Source organism: Mobula birostris, chromosome 18 (assembly GCF_030028105.1).
Source record: "Mobula birostris isolate sMobBir1 chromosome 18, sMobBir1.hap1, whole genome shotgun sequence".
Lineage (NCBI taxonomy): Eukaryota > Metazoa > Chordata > Chondrichthyes > Myliobatiformes > Myliobatidae > Mobula > Mobula birostris.
Window position 1 is genome coordinate 35,351,741 of NC_092387.1, and position 15,221 is coordinate 35,366,961.

At 44.6% G+C, this 15,221-nt stretch overlaps 1 protein-coding gene across 6 annotated transcripts in view; it reads left to right on the forward strand.

The window, feature by feature from the left end:
- Window positions 1–15,221, forward strand: part of LOC140212042 (LIM domain-binding protein 3-like) — a 178,416-nt gene that overhangs the window by 23,518 nt on the left and 139,677 nt on the right. The window lies entirely within an intron of this gene.

Sequence of the window (15,221 nt, forward strand, 5' to 3'; positions counted from 1 at the left end):
AATCAATCTCCGGTCTGAGGAAAAGCTGAAAGTAGATGATTTCATCAAGTTGTAGTTTCAAAGGCTTAAGTATTTTCAAAGTAGATAAAAAAAAATGTTGTCTTATTGCTTGTAGTTACCTGGTTACAGAGTCAATCCTTAATGGATACTGATTCATTCTGATTTAGGTGCTGTTTGTACATCTGGCTGGCTGCTGTCACTGTGTTCAAATGTTTTAATGTCAGCAGTGTAAAATCCTGTACCTCGTGTGTTTGTATTATCTAGAGCAGGGGTTCCCAACCTTTTTTTATGCCCCGGACCAATACCATTAGGCAAGGGGTCTGTGGACCCCAGGTTGGGAACTCCTGCTCTAGAGGTCTGACATAGTGGCGGTTGTTAACCTGTTCCACTTCCATGTTCCTGTCAACTTACTCTAAATCACAGTGTTTCATTTTGAGGCTAATGCTGGACGTACAGTATGTTCAGTTCATTTGGATTCCATGCACAGTGGCATGGCTTGTAGAGCTGCAGCCGCACAGTGACAGAGACCTAGGTCCTGACCTTGAATTCCATCCGCGTGGAGCTTTTGTGTTCTCCCTGTGATTGATGGGTTTCCTCCCATGTGCTAAAGATATGTGGGATGGCAGGTTCGTTAGCTGCTGTAAGTGTCTTGGTAAATTGATGAGAATGGGGGGAGAATAAAAATGGAATTCATGTAGGATTACTATAAATATGTGGTTGATGGACAGTGTGGACTGAAGAGGCTTTTTTTCCAACTACCTCTATGACTCCATGTAAACAGAAAGCCTGTTTATATGGAGTCATAGTCCTTCCCCAATGCTTGGATGCAAATGCCTCACTGTACATTTTAGTTATCTTTTCTGTACATTTTAGACATCTGATTGTGTCATTAATATTCTGTTTTATTTTTGCTTTTCCTTTGTATCACCCTGTAATGCTCAGTCCTGTACAGTTAAGGAAGATAGCAGGACTATGCAACCTTATCTGATGTAAATATTTCTCTGTTATTAATAGCTCTTCCATCAGCTGCATCCTGTTGTCACCCTGACTGTGCGGGTGATCTTCATGTCATGACTGAAGATCTGGGGATGACTAACATTGGAGAGGGTGTTGCCCACAGAGGAGGAACAAAAGCTAGTCAGGTGGATGTAGGGATCCTGAGGACATTCTGAGGAGCAGGGAAGCCCCATTGTAACCCAGCAACATTTGTATGTCTTTTGTCTCTTTCCATTGCACAGGTCTTGTTGGGACAAGGCCAAATACCTGCTCTTTTATATACAAATGACCAGATGGGAAGCACTTGGAAAATGTTGCAGTTGTGGAGTGAACAATGTACAAAGGCATGGCATATTCATGATCTCATCACCTCTCCTTCCTGATGATATAAAACAGGCCATTGAGTCACTGAGTACATTCTGATTACCAGGGCAACTCAACAACCCCACTTCACCACTCATTTTATCATTCACTCCCATAAGCCCATAAACAGTCCCATCCTCGATTCACTGACCACTCCCCTAACAGAGTGCAAGCAATTTATAGAGACCAATTATTCCCCCCCCCCCACCCAACCTTTATGTTTTTAGGATGTAGGAGGAAACTGGAGCAGCTGGGGCAAACACACATGGATATAGGGAGAGTGTGCAGACTCCACGCAGACAGCGCCAGAGGTGAGAATCAAGCACAGGTCACTGGAGTGTGAGGCAGCTGCACTACCTGCTGCAGTGTGGAGATTGGGGTGTGCGTATTGCTTACTGCAATACGTCTTACCTAAGTCTGTCACCAAATCCGCTGCAGCTATTTATAAATCCACCTGCACTCACTGCCTGTGCCGATTGACCAGCCAGACAAAACGGTCACTTCTCCAAAGGCTATGCGGCTTCTCCCCTCGTGTGAAGGGCTGATGTTTGTAAAGTCATACCACACAGAAACAGGCCCTTCGGCCCACAATTCCCATCCTGGTCTGCTGCGCTTGACCATTGCCAGCTTGGCATAAAACTCTTGCCAAACGAAGGTTAACCCTCCAATAGTTGCACCCCGGTAGTTGTTAGTTAACCTACAGGTATGATGGTCATTTCTTTCATCCTGAACTATAGATTTTTTGGGGGAGTTAAATTTAATGGCACGTTGAGCCACACTCAAAGCTTCTGATCCAAAGTTACCACACTGGCCATTTGCATTCTGCCAGCGGTAAGGGACATATTGTGAGGGACGGACACCATTCAAGCAGAGATGTCTTGTGACACAATCAGGCTGTAAATTTATGGGAGGTTATTGTACTGTGGAAAATGTGTTAATGGCCCAGTTCAGGAAAGAGTGAGGTTGGTAATATTCCATCATGCATTGTCGATCATGGTGGAGAGATGGAAAGGTATGCTGGAGACAACAAGGTTCTCCAGACACTGGGCAGTGGGAACTGATGTCCTGCTAAGTCCATGCCAGGAGACAAGCCCTGACGATTTGGATGTGGTGCCTTAGGAAGCTCAGTGAGCTGTTAAGGTCACGAAATCCAAGCAACACATGCAGAACTGCTGGAGGAACTTGGCAGGCCAGGCAGCATCTATGGAAAAGAATAAGCAGTCAACATTTTGGGCTGCTACTCTTCATCAAGACTGGGAAAAAAGATGAGAAGTCAGAGCAAGAAGGTGGGGGGAGCGCAGGAAGAAGTACAGGGTGGTAGGTGATAGGTGAAACCAGGAGAGGCGAAGTTGTGAAATAAAGAGTTGGGAAGTTGATTAGTGAAAGAGATAAAGGGCTGGAAAAGGGGGAATCTGATAGGAGAGTTCAGAAGACCATGGAAGAAAGGAAAGGCGGAGGAGCATTAGAGGGAGGTGATGGGCAGGTAAGGAGATAAGGTGAGAGAGGGGGAAAAAGGGAATGTGGGAGTGGTGAAGGGAGAGGGCAGTTACTACGAAGTACATCTTCATATCATTATCCCATGGTTTAAGACGTTGCTGAATGCACCACAGGTCCATCAGGACTTTGATCAAACATTCATGTCTCTTTTCATTCTATCACACCAACTACGAGACCCAAATCATGTGCATTGCACTTCACACTTCCCCTCCCTCTCATGTAGGACTGAACGGTTTAGGATTGAAGTTAGCAGACGACGGGAGCAGCTGTGACTCCTTAACCATATAGAGGAATTGGTGCTTGCCATCATTGCAAAACAAGTTTACAAGGCAGCTGCTATCATTATGCTTCAGAGCAGAGTCAGTAGACAGCCCTTCAACAGAGAGCCTTGTCACTCAGTTGCCTTTTCCTTCTGTACGGTGGCTTAACTGTAGGGTTTGTAGCTGAATGAATGCATTGTGACTGCTGGCTCAACAGCCAGTGAGCTGAGCGAGTAATTGCCCACTCTGAGTCTCAGCAAGAACCAGTCTGTGAGGTTACTGTGCTCCAAGAAATGTACGAGGGGTGATTGATAAGATCATGGCCTAAGGTAGAAGGAGTCAATTTCAGAAAACCTAGCGCATTTATTTTTCCTACATTTACATACTTACTGCAGCGGTGGTGGAGCATACGGATCCCTTCTTTGTAGAAGTCGGCATCTTGGACCTCCAGAAAGTGGTCCACAGCAGGGGTGATTGATAAGTTTGTGCCCTAAAGTAGAAGGAGATTCAAACTTCAAACTTTCTGCATTTTCACTCAAAGAGTTGAACTGGACGTGCATGTAATGAGAGCTATATAGCTCATCTCCTTCTACCTTAGGCCATGAACTTATCAATCACCCCCTACTGTGGACCACTTCTACAAAGAAGGGATCCGTATGCTCCACGACCGCTGGACTAAGTGTGTACATGTAGGAAGGGACTATGTTGAAAAATAACTGTGTTAGGTTTTCTAAAATTGACTCCTTCTACCTTAGGCCACAAACTTATCAATCACCTCTCATATCTTTATGGCTGGAGACCCGAGTTATGTTCCTTGTGGCTTTCTCTTTGATTTCACAAGAGGCTGCAGATGCTGGAATCTCTGGTGACCCAAAGAGCACTGGAGGAACTAGGTAGGTCAGGCAGCATCAATGGAGGGAAATGGACAGCTGAAGTTTTCGATTGAGAACTGGCTATGTCCCTCCTCCCTTCCAGTTCAGAAGAAGGGTCTCAATGCGAAAAGTCAACTGTCCATTTCCCTCCATAGATGCTGCCTGACCTGCTGAGATCTCCCAGCATTTTGTGTTGTCTATGATTTGTTTGTGGTCACCAGTAGATCCTTTCTGCTTTTTTGAACAAAGGTTGGCTACCTTGCCACAATTTAGATTCAGGGAATACATGGTATGGAAACCAGAGCCTTCTCTCACGTTCTCTCTTCTCATCTTTTTTCCTCTTCTTCCCCCTCCCTCTTCCACTGCCCCTGCCTCTTTTCTCTCTTTCTTTTCCTCTTACCATCCCTGGGGCAGAAAGATCCCAGTAATGTGTTAACCGACTCATTTTCTATTGTTGACAACTAACCTTGGTTCCATGAACTTCAGCATAATCTGCATTTTTATATCCGCCATTGGTTTAAAAAGCTTGAGGCCAACTATTTAACAACCCTCTAATACCCTCATCTGTCGATTTGATTTCCTGTCAATTTGAAGCCCCATTGCTGTTTTCACCGTTCCTCTACTCTGCGCAGTTGATGTCAAACTCCCTCGTTGTACAGATGTAAGCTCCCTTCTGCTTTAAACTGCTTCTCCATTTGTTCCTTCAGCTATTTCTCACCATTATGTACAGTGATGTTTGGAATATAATTTATTATCTTTTTGTTTATCGCCTATTTTTGGCTGTGTTTGTCCCAGGCAAGGCAGGCATTTATTGTCCACCCCCCAGTCACCTGTGTGGAGGTGGTGGAGCTGCCTTCTTCAGCCACTGTGGTTCTTCTGAGTGAAGATGTCCACAGTGTTGTTGGGTTGGTAGTTTAGACCAAGGACGAATGACTTGATATGTTTTCAAGTCAGGATGGTGTGTGACTTGGAGAGAGTCAGCAGGTTGGCCACTTGTTTAGATGGTGCCTGCAGTGCATCTTGTCGGGGCACATGCACTCATGGTCTCTCTTTGGTGGAAGAAGTGAGTGTTTAGGATGGCAGACCGGATGCTGATTGACCAAGCTGCTTCGTTCAGGGTGGTGTCAAACTATTTGAGAGTTGTTGGAGCTATATTCACCCAGGCAGGTGCAGAGCATTTCCTCAGACTCCTGGATTGTTCCTTGCAGATGATGGGAAGGCCTTGGGATGCCAGGAAGTGGTCAGGGTATGTTTGTAGCTGGTCCATTTAAGTTCCTGGCCACTAGTTACTCCCAGGATATTGGGGGGGGGGCGGGGGGGGGCTGGAGTCCAACCCCCTCTAACCCTCAGATTGCTGCCCTTGCCCAACTCTGTGACCTGTCCCTAACTGCCTGTGGAACTTTGGAATACCTCACGCAGGCTCTGTCACCCACCCTGTGCCTGGCCTGCAGTGTCTTGCTCCTCTCCACCTGACTGTTTTTTCAAGGGTTTGGACACGTGTCCTTCGAGCTTCTCTGCACCTTGCATCAAGGTTATGGTGTCACAGTTTGTCAGAAAATGATCATTTGAAGCACTTTGGATCTGACTTGTAGAAGGCTAAGGGCAAAGTGCCGGAAGGTGTGATTAATGTGGATAATTTGGATCAGCATAGACATGGTGGGCTGAATGGCCTTTTTCCCTGCTGTATGGCTCGATGATTGGTGCAATGAAATAGGCTTTTTATCCAGGCCCAGTAATCAAGAAACTCTGCCAATTTGGTCTATACTTTCTATCGTACAAAGTAATGGGAATCAAGAATAATTCTTTCTGGGCAGTTTTGCATTGATCTAGAGCAGCCTTTCTCAACCTTTCTGTCCTGGAGGAACCTTGAAATAATTTTCAGGTCTCGGGGAGCCACTGCGTAAAAATGATTATATCTAGAGCTCAAGGTGCATTAGTGTGATCTGTAAGTTGTAGATATAATAATCCAAAAATAATTGTCCGTGTTCTTTTGAGTAGAGAATGAATTTTTAGCTGATCTTTTTTGGAAAAGTAACAAGTAGTTAAGCTTAGCTTACCTTTCTTGAAATTAATCTTTTTCTTTCCCTTACATAAATTTTAAAAATTCATAAGGAGAACATAATAAATTTCTGTTAAATAACTGGCTTAAGCCAAAATGGGATTTAATTTTTCTAAAGGTAAGCTTGGTAGATTTAATTTAAATAAAGGTTGTAAATTGATTTTAATTAATGCTGTTTACAACATGGAAGTGCTGAATAGTAAAGTCACTAAACCATAAGCCAAATCAATATAGATAAAATATGGTCTAGGACACAATTTTATTCAAGACTTTGAAAAAACGTTTTCTTACCAAGTGACATGATCAGGTTCAAATATAGGCTTAACATGTGAAACCTGTTCTTGTTTTTTGCTGCACCACTACTCAGTTCTGGGTCAAACTTGAGATATGCACACACGGATTTCACTTTCAACTGAAACGAGACGATGCTTGCTCTTGATGCTTGTTAAACAAGAAAAAGCTTGCTCACACATCTGTGTCCTGTGGGGACATGCCTTATCTTGATTGTTGAAAGACACTCCTGTTGTGATTGGTGAGTTAGAAAATGCAGCTGCTTTTCCCATTGGATAGTTGCCTGGTCTCCAGTTTCAAATATCCTGCGTATATAAAATGGCACGTGGATGGGGTTTGCTCTCTCTTCCTCTTTTTAAGGTGAGACGATTGGGATGGTATGCTCTGCATGCTCTTTTCACTAAGTATGTTTGTTGAATATTCAGCTTCGTAGTGTCTGTAACTTGGGGAACATGAATGTTTGGTTGAAATTTTACTGTTTGTAAATAAATAATTAGTATACCCATTCATAGAGAGTGCATTTCGTGTCTCACTTGCCAGGCCCACGAACCCAATTCAGTATTACAATGTAAGAAGTTGAAGACTACAACGAAATGTTCATTGCTTTCCTATGAATGGCAAGATACTCTTCTTTTACAGACATCCAGAACTTGTCCAGGAGCAAGTCATTAAATCTCATCTTGAGGGCACAATCAGACTGCAGCTCACAAAGTTCTACCTCTTCTGTCAAAGTCAAGTTCTCAGGCTGAGCAGCAGATTCAGAGAAACGGTTCCTCACCCAGTCATACCCTTGTGTTGAGAGGGTTCCTCACCCATTCATACAATTGTGTTGAAAGGGTTCCTCACCCATTCATACAATTGTGTTGAAAGGGAGGCAAAATAATTTTCAATTTTGTTCTGCAGTTCTTCCAGGTGGTTTTTAATAACACTCAAGATTTTGGGTATTTGATCCTCCACAATATTCCGCTTGGGAATTTAAACTGGAGGTGGCAGTGTTTTTTTTATGTGGTGGAGTTGTGAGCTAGACATCAACCCGGCACGGATGGAGAGCGTGCTCGGGAGCGGCCTGTCACTGGATCGAACTCGGGAACCTCCATTCTCGAGCCCGGTACTGATCTCACTGCGCCACCAGCCGAATTTCTGATATCCTTCCCCACTCTTAAGCCAAGCAGCAGTGGAAACATTTCAGGATTTCCTTTTGCAACATGATTTTTCCAATGATTCGGTTTCCTTTTAAATCCAAGAATCTTGTCACTTGAAGTCAAAACGTTTTCTCCAGGGTCTTGCAGAGACTTGTTCAGCTGGTTCATATGAAAAATGTCTGATACGTAGGCTAGTTTCATCTTCATCTTCATAGCACTCAGCAAAATCTGGCCTACTATTTTCTTGAAAGTACTCCTGCAATTCACCTTTCAGCTCGAATACCCTGTTGAGAAATCTTCCTCTACTAAGCCACCAGATTTCTGTATGTAGCAGGAGATTGGTGTGCTCTTTGTCCAGATTTTCACAGTCTTTTAAACATTCTCAAGTGAACTAGTCCATTGTTGCACTAGTGCAGTGAAATGACTCAGAAGATGATAGTTCTTCATCATTAACCTTATCAGAATTGTCCATAGGCTTAAGCCTAGAATCCTCCTCTTCCATCTCAGTCCTCCTCTTCAAAAATTGCCACATTGGACCATCTTTACAATGAAAATTTCCCTCCAATTTTCTGCTACACTGGCAGAGTTTGTTCACTCCTGTAAGTTAGTCAGTGGTGTGTAAGGGAAGTTGGGAGAGGTAATTCAGGAGGGAGAGGCTAATGTCACAGCCTAAATTGGGTGAGTCTATTCAACGCTCGGAAAATGCACTTCGCGCTCATCAGCCGACCGTCCTCCCCTCCGTGCAATACAGCGTTCACCAATTATCAGCCTATCATCCTCCCCTCCCTGCAATACAGCACTCACCAATTATCGATGGCCTCCCCTATTCCTATAGACTCAACCAAATAAACATGGTCCTACTGTGCACTGCCTACGGGTCTGAGAGACCCCTAATGAGATTGCTAACCGGCGGCTCAGTCACTGCGCACCTCCGTGAGCGCTAGCATCGCTCGTTGTGTCAAGTTCCAAAAAAAATGTTTATTTTTTTAATCACCATTTCTCATGGAACCCTGAGTGACCTCTCAGGAACCATAGGGTTCCGTGGAACCCCATTTGAGAAAACCTGATTTAGAAGCTTTTTGATTTGTATTGGCTTATTATTGTCACACGTACTCAAGTACAGTGAAAAGCTCGTCTTGCACACTTCAAACAGATCAAACCATTACACAGTGCATTAAGGTAGTACAAAGAAAAACAACAACAGAATGCAGGATAAAGGGTAACAGCTACAGAGAAAGTGCATTGCAGGCAGACAATAAGGTGCAACGTCACAATGAGGAAGTTTGTGAGGTCAGGCTGCAATCTTGCCATACTATTCAGTAGTTTTGTAACAGTGGGGTAGAAGCCTGGTGGTATGTGCCTTCAGGCTTTTGTATCTTCTACCCAGTGGGAGAGGGAGGAAAAGGAGATATCCAGGGTAGGAGGGTTCTTTGATTATGTTGGCTGCTTTATTGAGGGTGTGAGAGATATAGGCAAAGGTCACAGAGAGGAGGCTGGCTTCCATGTTGTGCTGAGCTGTGTCCAGAACACAGTTTTTGGACAGTTTTCTGCCATTTTTTGTGGTCGCAGAAAGAGCAGTTGCCGTAACAAGCCCTGAAAGCTCTCTGTGGTACATCAATAAAATCTGGTAAGAGCCGATGGGAATGTGAAAATTTTCCTTAGGCTCCTGTGGAAGTAGATGTGTTGGAGAGATTCTGATTCAATAGAGCACAAGATGTCATCATTCCCTGACTTAGAACAAAGGTCTTCCCTTCAGCCAACCCCAGCCACCAGCAAGGCCTGTGAAAGTCCCGATGCGTTCTTTGCCTTCCACTCTCCTCCCTCTCCTACCACCACTTTGACAGCACATAGATAATTTCCTTGGACCTTGGAAGCAGCAGAGTTTTACAGCAAGCTGTGGACAGGATGTTTTTGGTGTCGATACTGCGGTCTTCTACACTGGCTGCATGTCTTGCTTTGTGGTCCCTGACGTTTCCCATCCACTTTGATCAAGAAATTGTCAGTCCTCTTGGTGACCATTGAAAGAGTTCTTGAAATTGCTCTGTTTGAAACTGCTATTCACCCATTACCGAGTTTTTAAGCAATAATCATGACGATTTAAATTTTAGTGAAAAAGGTAGTCCAAAAGCAAAATAACACAGATGCTGCAAATATGAAATCAAAACAGAAAATACTGGAAGGACTCAGCAGTTCAGGCAGCGCCTGTGGAGAGAGAGAGACGCACACACCGAAGGGTTTATGTTTCAGGTTAATGATCTTTGGTCAGAGCTATGCATGTCATATCAATCAATCCCGAAGTTCCTGTCTGGAGCAATATCCAGTGACCACAGGGAAAGCAGTCACTTGGCATGGCAGAGCTCTGTCTGGTGCACATCATCAGCCCCTTGTCACCCATTCCAGTCTTCCTAATTCTTCTTCCTTCATGCTCTTCTCATCCTTCCCCTGAACTGCTTCAAGTCTGCTTGCTTCTACCACACCTTGTTTCGAGGGTTTCACATTCTAATTATGCACTCCACAGTGGAAGTTCCTCCTGAACATGTTGTACTCTGCCCAGCCAGAGCTGGGCCTTTACACCAATACTAAGGCAATGAGACAGAAACAGGTGTGTCTCTTCACCTCCAGTTTCTTGGAGATCCATACTAACTGGTAACACTCCTGGTTGAACCAGCGTTGTTGGTTCGAATCCCATCCTGGCCTCTTGGCCCAGACACAAGAGATTCTGCAGATGCTGGAAACCTTGAGCACCACACAGAAAATACTGGTGGAGCTCAGCAGGTCAGGCAGCATCTATGGAGGGGAATAAACAGTCGCTGTTTCAATGTTATTGAGTGTTTTGCCCAGGATTTAGACCAACTGCTTGGTCTGGGACTGAGAGAATGCTACATTGTCAATGGTGCTTCCTTAAAGTGAAGCCCTGCCTCTCTCTTGGGTGAGTATGAGGCTTCTCCTGTTGGCTGGGCCAGTAACTCTCGCACCACTTCAGAAGCATACTTGAGGTGTCTCCCCAAGCTGCGGAGAATTAGATACGCGGAAGAGTGATGTATGAGGCACATGGTGGGATGGATGTAATGGTGGGGTTGGATCATAAATCATTAGTGGGAGTGACAACCCTGGGTGAACCCTTGTGTCCAGCTAAGTCGTGGCTGACTGACAGAATCGTGAACACTGCGCAGCCTTTGACCAGTCTCGGGCTGCTGGTTTATTTCTGCCCACAGCTGCTGGTGTAGACAGGCAGGAGCTTTTTAATAGATGGGAGCTGAAGGTCAAAGAACAGTGAGAGATAGCTGAGGCTATAGATACTGCTGTGCATGTGAGGGCTGTCAGCTTTAAAGGAGACCTCTAGCACAACCGACCCACGGAAGCCAACTGTACTATCATATCGGGTGTTAATTCCTTTGAACACATTGTGTTTCGGGGAAGCAGCATTCCTTTGTATCTGAGAGTCGTTTTGACAGGAATGTTTATGATTTAACCTCCTTTGCCAGTCCTTCCCCCTCCGCACCCTCCTGCTCTGACAGCTCTCCCCATTGATTAAATGGGGGAGCTTACACCAGTGACTGACAGAGACCACTGACTTCTTGGCTTTGTGGTGCGGCTGCTGGTTTCGGTTGCCCATCATCACTGGTTAGAAAGTGGGGACAGAAATCCCTGCTGCTTCAGCCTGCTACTCTGGAAGATGTCTGCCGTAGGTGGACAAGAGGTGAAGGGTGCCAGTGGTGCCTTGGTGCTTACAGATTCAGCGTTCTGGTTCCAACAGTATTTCAGCCAACGTCCTGGTTAGATGATGACACTGGGGGACAATAGAACATTTTAAGCCCACACCACGTGGAGATGGAGTTGTAGACTTAAGAGTCATAGAGCATGGAAACAGGCCAGTTGGCCCAACTAGTCCATACTGACAAAGATTCCCATCAAAACTAGTCCCATTGCATTTGTTTGGCGCATATCCCTCTAAACCTTTCCTATCCTTGTACCTGTGCAAACACCTTTTAAATATTGTACCTGTCTCAGCCAGCTTATTCCACATACTGGCCACCATCTGGGTGAAAATATTGTTCCTCAAGCTCCTATTAAATCTGTCTCTCTCACCTTAAATCTGTGTCCTCTTGTTCTTGACTGTGCAACACTGGGGAGAAAGATTGTGCATTTATCCTATCTATGCTCCTCATAATGATCACCCATCATTCTCCCACAGCCTAATGAAAAAAGTCCTAAACTACTCGATTCTCTCCTTAACTCAGTCCCTTGAGTCCTGGCAACTGCATCCTAAATCTGCTCTGTACTCTTCCCAGCTCCCAAGTTGTACTCCACCTTAAGCTCAGTGAAGGAAATTCAGGAGCACCTCTTATCTTCAGAGAGAGGTTGGAATAAGGAACTCACCACCATTAGTGATTGTGGGAAAATGGATGGAAATGTTTAAGGGGAAGGTAGCTACCTCCAAATATGAGGGAGGAATAGGAGGATATGTAAATGAGGAAAGACATAGGACTACAAGACACGGGGAGAATTAAGCCATTCACCCCATTGAGTCTGCTCTGCCATTCTATCATAGCTGATTCATTATCCCTCTCAACCCCATTCTTCTGCCTTTTGCCCAACACCTTTGATACCCTAACTAATCAAGAATATGCCAACCTTCGCTTTAAATATACCCAATGACTTGGCCTCCACAGCCATCCATGGCAATGAAATCCACAAATTCACCAGAAATTCCTCCTTATCTCCTTGTGTTCTGAGGCTGTGCTCTCTGGTCCTAGACTCCCCCACTATAGGAAACATAGGAAGAAAGGGGCTTGTGGAGCAGGGGGTACAGAATGAATGGTGGACTGATATGAAGCTGTGGGATATACAGTCTCGGCCCTGAGGCTGGTGACTGGGCCACGCACTGCCACTGTTGTGGGGGAGTGAAGGAAGGGGTGGATGAGCTGGGATGAATAACTCCACTGGGAGGTAACAGTGCCCCATCTTCTGGTTGTTCATGATAAGAACGTTCTTCAGCTTGAGGAGCACTTTGTTCCAATTGCAGGGAGAGCCTAGCTGAAATAGGGAATATTGTGCTATATTGTGATTTAAAAAATCACTTCTGCTTCAGTATCACATCGCTATTATCAGTCTTTGACACTTCGGTTCTTACCTGGCCTTGTAACAGGCACCCTTCACCAATGCTGCCCATATCTGGCCCATGCAGACCACCAACCTGCCCCTAGGCATTGCAGGGTCTCGGTGTTCCTAGGTTCATTGGTGATTAGTCAGCAGAAAAGGCCTGTAATTAAATACTGTAGTTAACCAATGATTGCTATGACTGGGTTGAGCCTCCAAAGCAAACCATATTGCACTCACCCGAGAAAATCTGGAGATGCTGGAAATCCAAATAACATACACAAAATGCTGGAGGCACTCAGCGGGACACGCAGCATCTGTGGGAAAGAGTAAACAGTTGACCTTTCAGGCCGAGACCCCTCATCAGGACTGAAATTGAAGGTTTCAGCCCAAAATGTCAACTGTTTACTCTTTTCTGTCGATGCTGCCTGGCCTGCAGAGTTCCTCTAGTATTTTGTGTGTGTTGGTTATTCCACACTTTTACAGTAGCCAGAGTGATAAACTGCAGATGCCAAAAATACGAGACAAAACTGAGAATGCTGGAAGAGCTCAGCGGGTGGGGGAAAGAAACAAGAGTCAGCGTTTCATTCTGAAATTTTACAACGTAATGGGAAAACTGAGAAGGCAAATTCCTCTTCTTTTACAGTGCTCATACCTCCCCTTGATTAGGCCATTCAGATTAAAAGCCTTTCTCCTGACCAGTCAGAACGAGGGTGAGAATCACTGAGCATGGTGGAAAGGAACACTAGAGGTGGTGAGATGAGAGGGAGAAGTGGTGGCGGTGAAGGTGCTGGAGGTGTAGGAGGCAGGAAAAGAGTGGAACCCAGTGTTACTAAGTTCACCATCAGTTGACCTTCCATCAGTTCTGAAAAAGATAAAGCGGAAACGTTAACTCTGCTTCTCTTTCTACAGTTGCTGCCTGATCTGCTGAGTAGCTCCACCATTTTCTGTTTTCTTTTTATTTCAGAATTCTAGCAGCTGCGGTACTTTGCAGAAGCAGTTACTGTTTGCCACCTTCTCTCTCTCAATTGTGATGCACTTGGTTTGTAAATGAATTCATTATTCCATCGTCCACACCTTAGTTCCCACTCAATACTGCGTTAACATATTCAATCTGATTGGTTAAGGGAAAAACTGTAGATGCTGGAATTCCGAAATTAAAACAGGTAATGTAGAAAACACTCACAGCTGGTCAGGCAGCATCTGTGGAGGTAGAAACCAACTTAATGTTTTTGGCTGAACATCCTTGATTAAGGAATCAGAATCAAGTTTAATATCACTAGCATATATCATGAAATTTGTTGTTTTATGGCAGCAGCACATAATAATAAAAACTATAAATTACAAAAAGAAATATATATATATTTAAATTAACTAAGTGGTGCAGAAAGAAAGGAGGAAATACTGAGATGGTGTTCATGGGATCATTGTCCATTCAGAAATCTGATGGCAGAGGGGAAGAAACTGTTCCTGAAATGTAGAGAGTGTGCCTTCAGGCTCCTGTACCACCTCCTTGATGGTAGCAATGAGAAGAGGACATGTAGCGGGTGTAGAGAGAGTAGAGCAATAGGCTAATCGCACATCCTTGAGGTGCCCCAATGTTGATTGTCAGCGAGGAGGAGATGTTATTTCCAATCCTCAGACTGTGGTCTCCCTAAGAGGGAGTTAAGGATCCAGTTGCAGAGGGAGGTCCAGAGGCCCAGGTTTTGGAGCTTATTGATTAGAACTGGGGATATGATTGAGTTGAACACTGGGCTTTAGTCAGTAAACAGCAGCTTGAGTTAAGGATTACCTTTGTCCAGGTGATCCAAGGCTGCATGGAGTTTGAAGGCTCCCCATGGGATTTGTTAGCAGCTGACAGTGTTAGAGATGGCTGCCGTTCCATTAGTGCTGAGATCAGAATTTGATCGATCTTAGAGAAGCTATGATGTCTTTAGATAAGTTTGGTGTGGTCCATACCCTAGAGGTGGGACTTTCTCTGCCCTCAGTATCAGTTGTGTATGGCGTGTTTTATATATCATAGATTAAAACCACCTTCTCATTGTTTCTTTACCCTGACTGCAGCTTTATGAATCTATAGGAGCATTTTGGGTCCCTTAACAAAGGAAAGGTGTGCTGATCCTGGAGAGGTTCACAAGAATGATATGTTGAGAGGATGTTTCCATTAGTAGGGGTGCTTAGTATCCAAGAGCACAGCTTCAGAATGAAGGATCGTCTCTTTAAAACCGATATGAGGAGGAATCCCTTCGGCCAGAGGGATGGTGAATCTGGAATTTGTTGCCACAGAGAACTGTGGAGGCCATGTGATTGGACGTATTTAAGGCAGAGATTGAAAAGTTATTGATTATGAAGAGGTTAAGGATGATGAGGAGAAGGCAGGAGAATGGGGTTGAAACAAAAATCAGCCATAAATGAAGGACAGATCAGACTCGATGGGCCGAATGCCCAATTTTGCTGCTTTATTTTATAGTTTAATCTGTTTGATTCTTCAAACAATGTTCAGCTAGGTGAGTCATTCTCTCTTGATTATCTGTAGCAGAGAGTGGTGAGAAGTCCGGCTGTGCGTGGATCTGTGACACACAGGCTAGTTGATTCTCCTGTGGCTTTGAGCTCATCAACCTCACAGGCCTGGATCGGATAG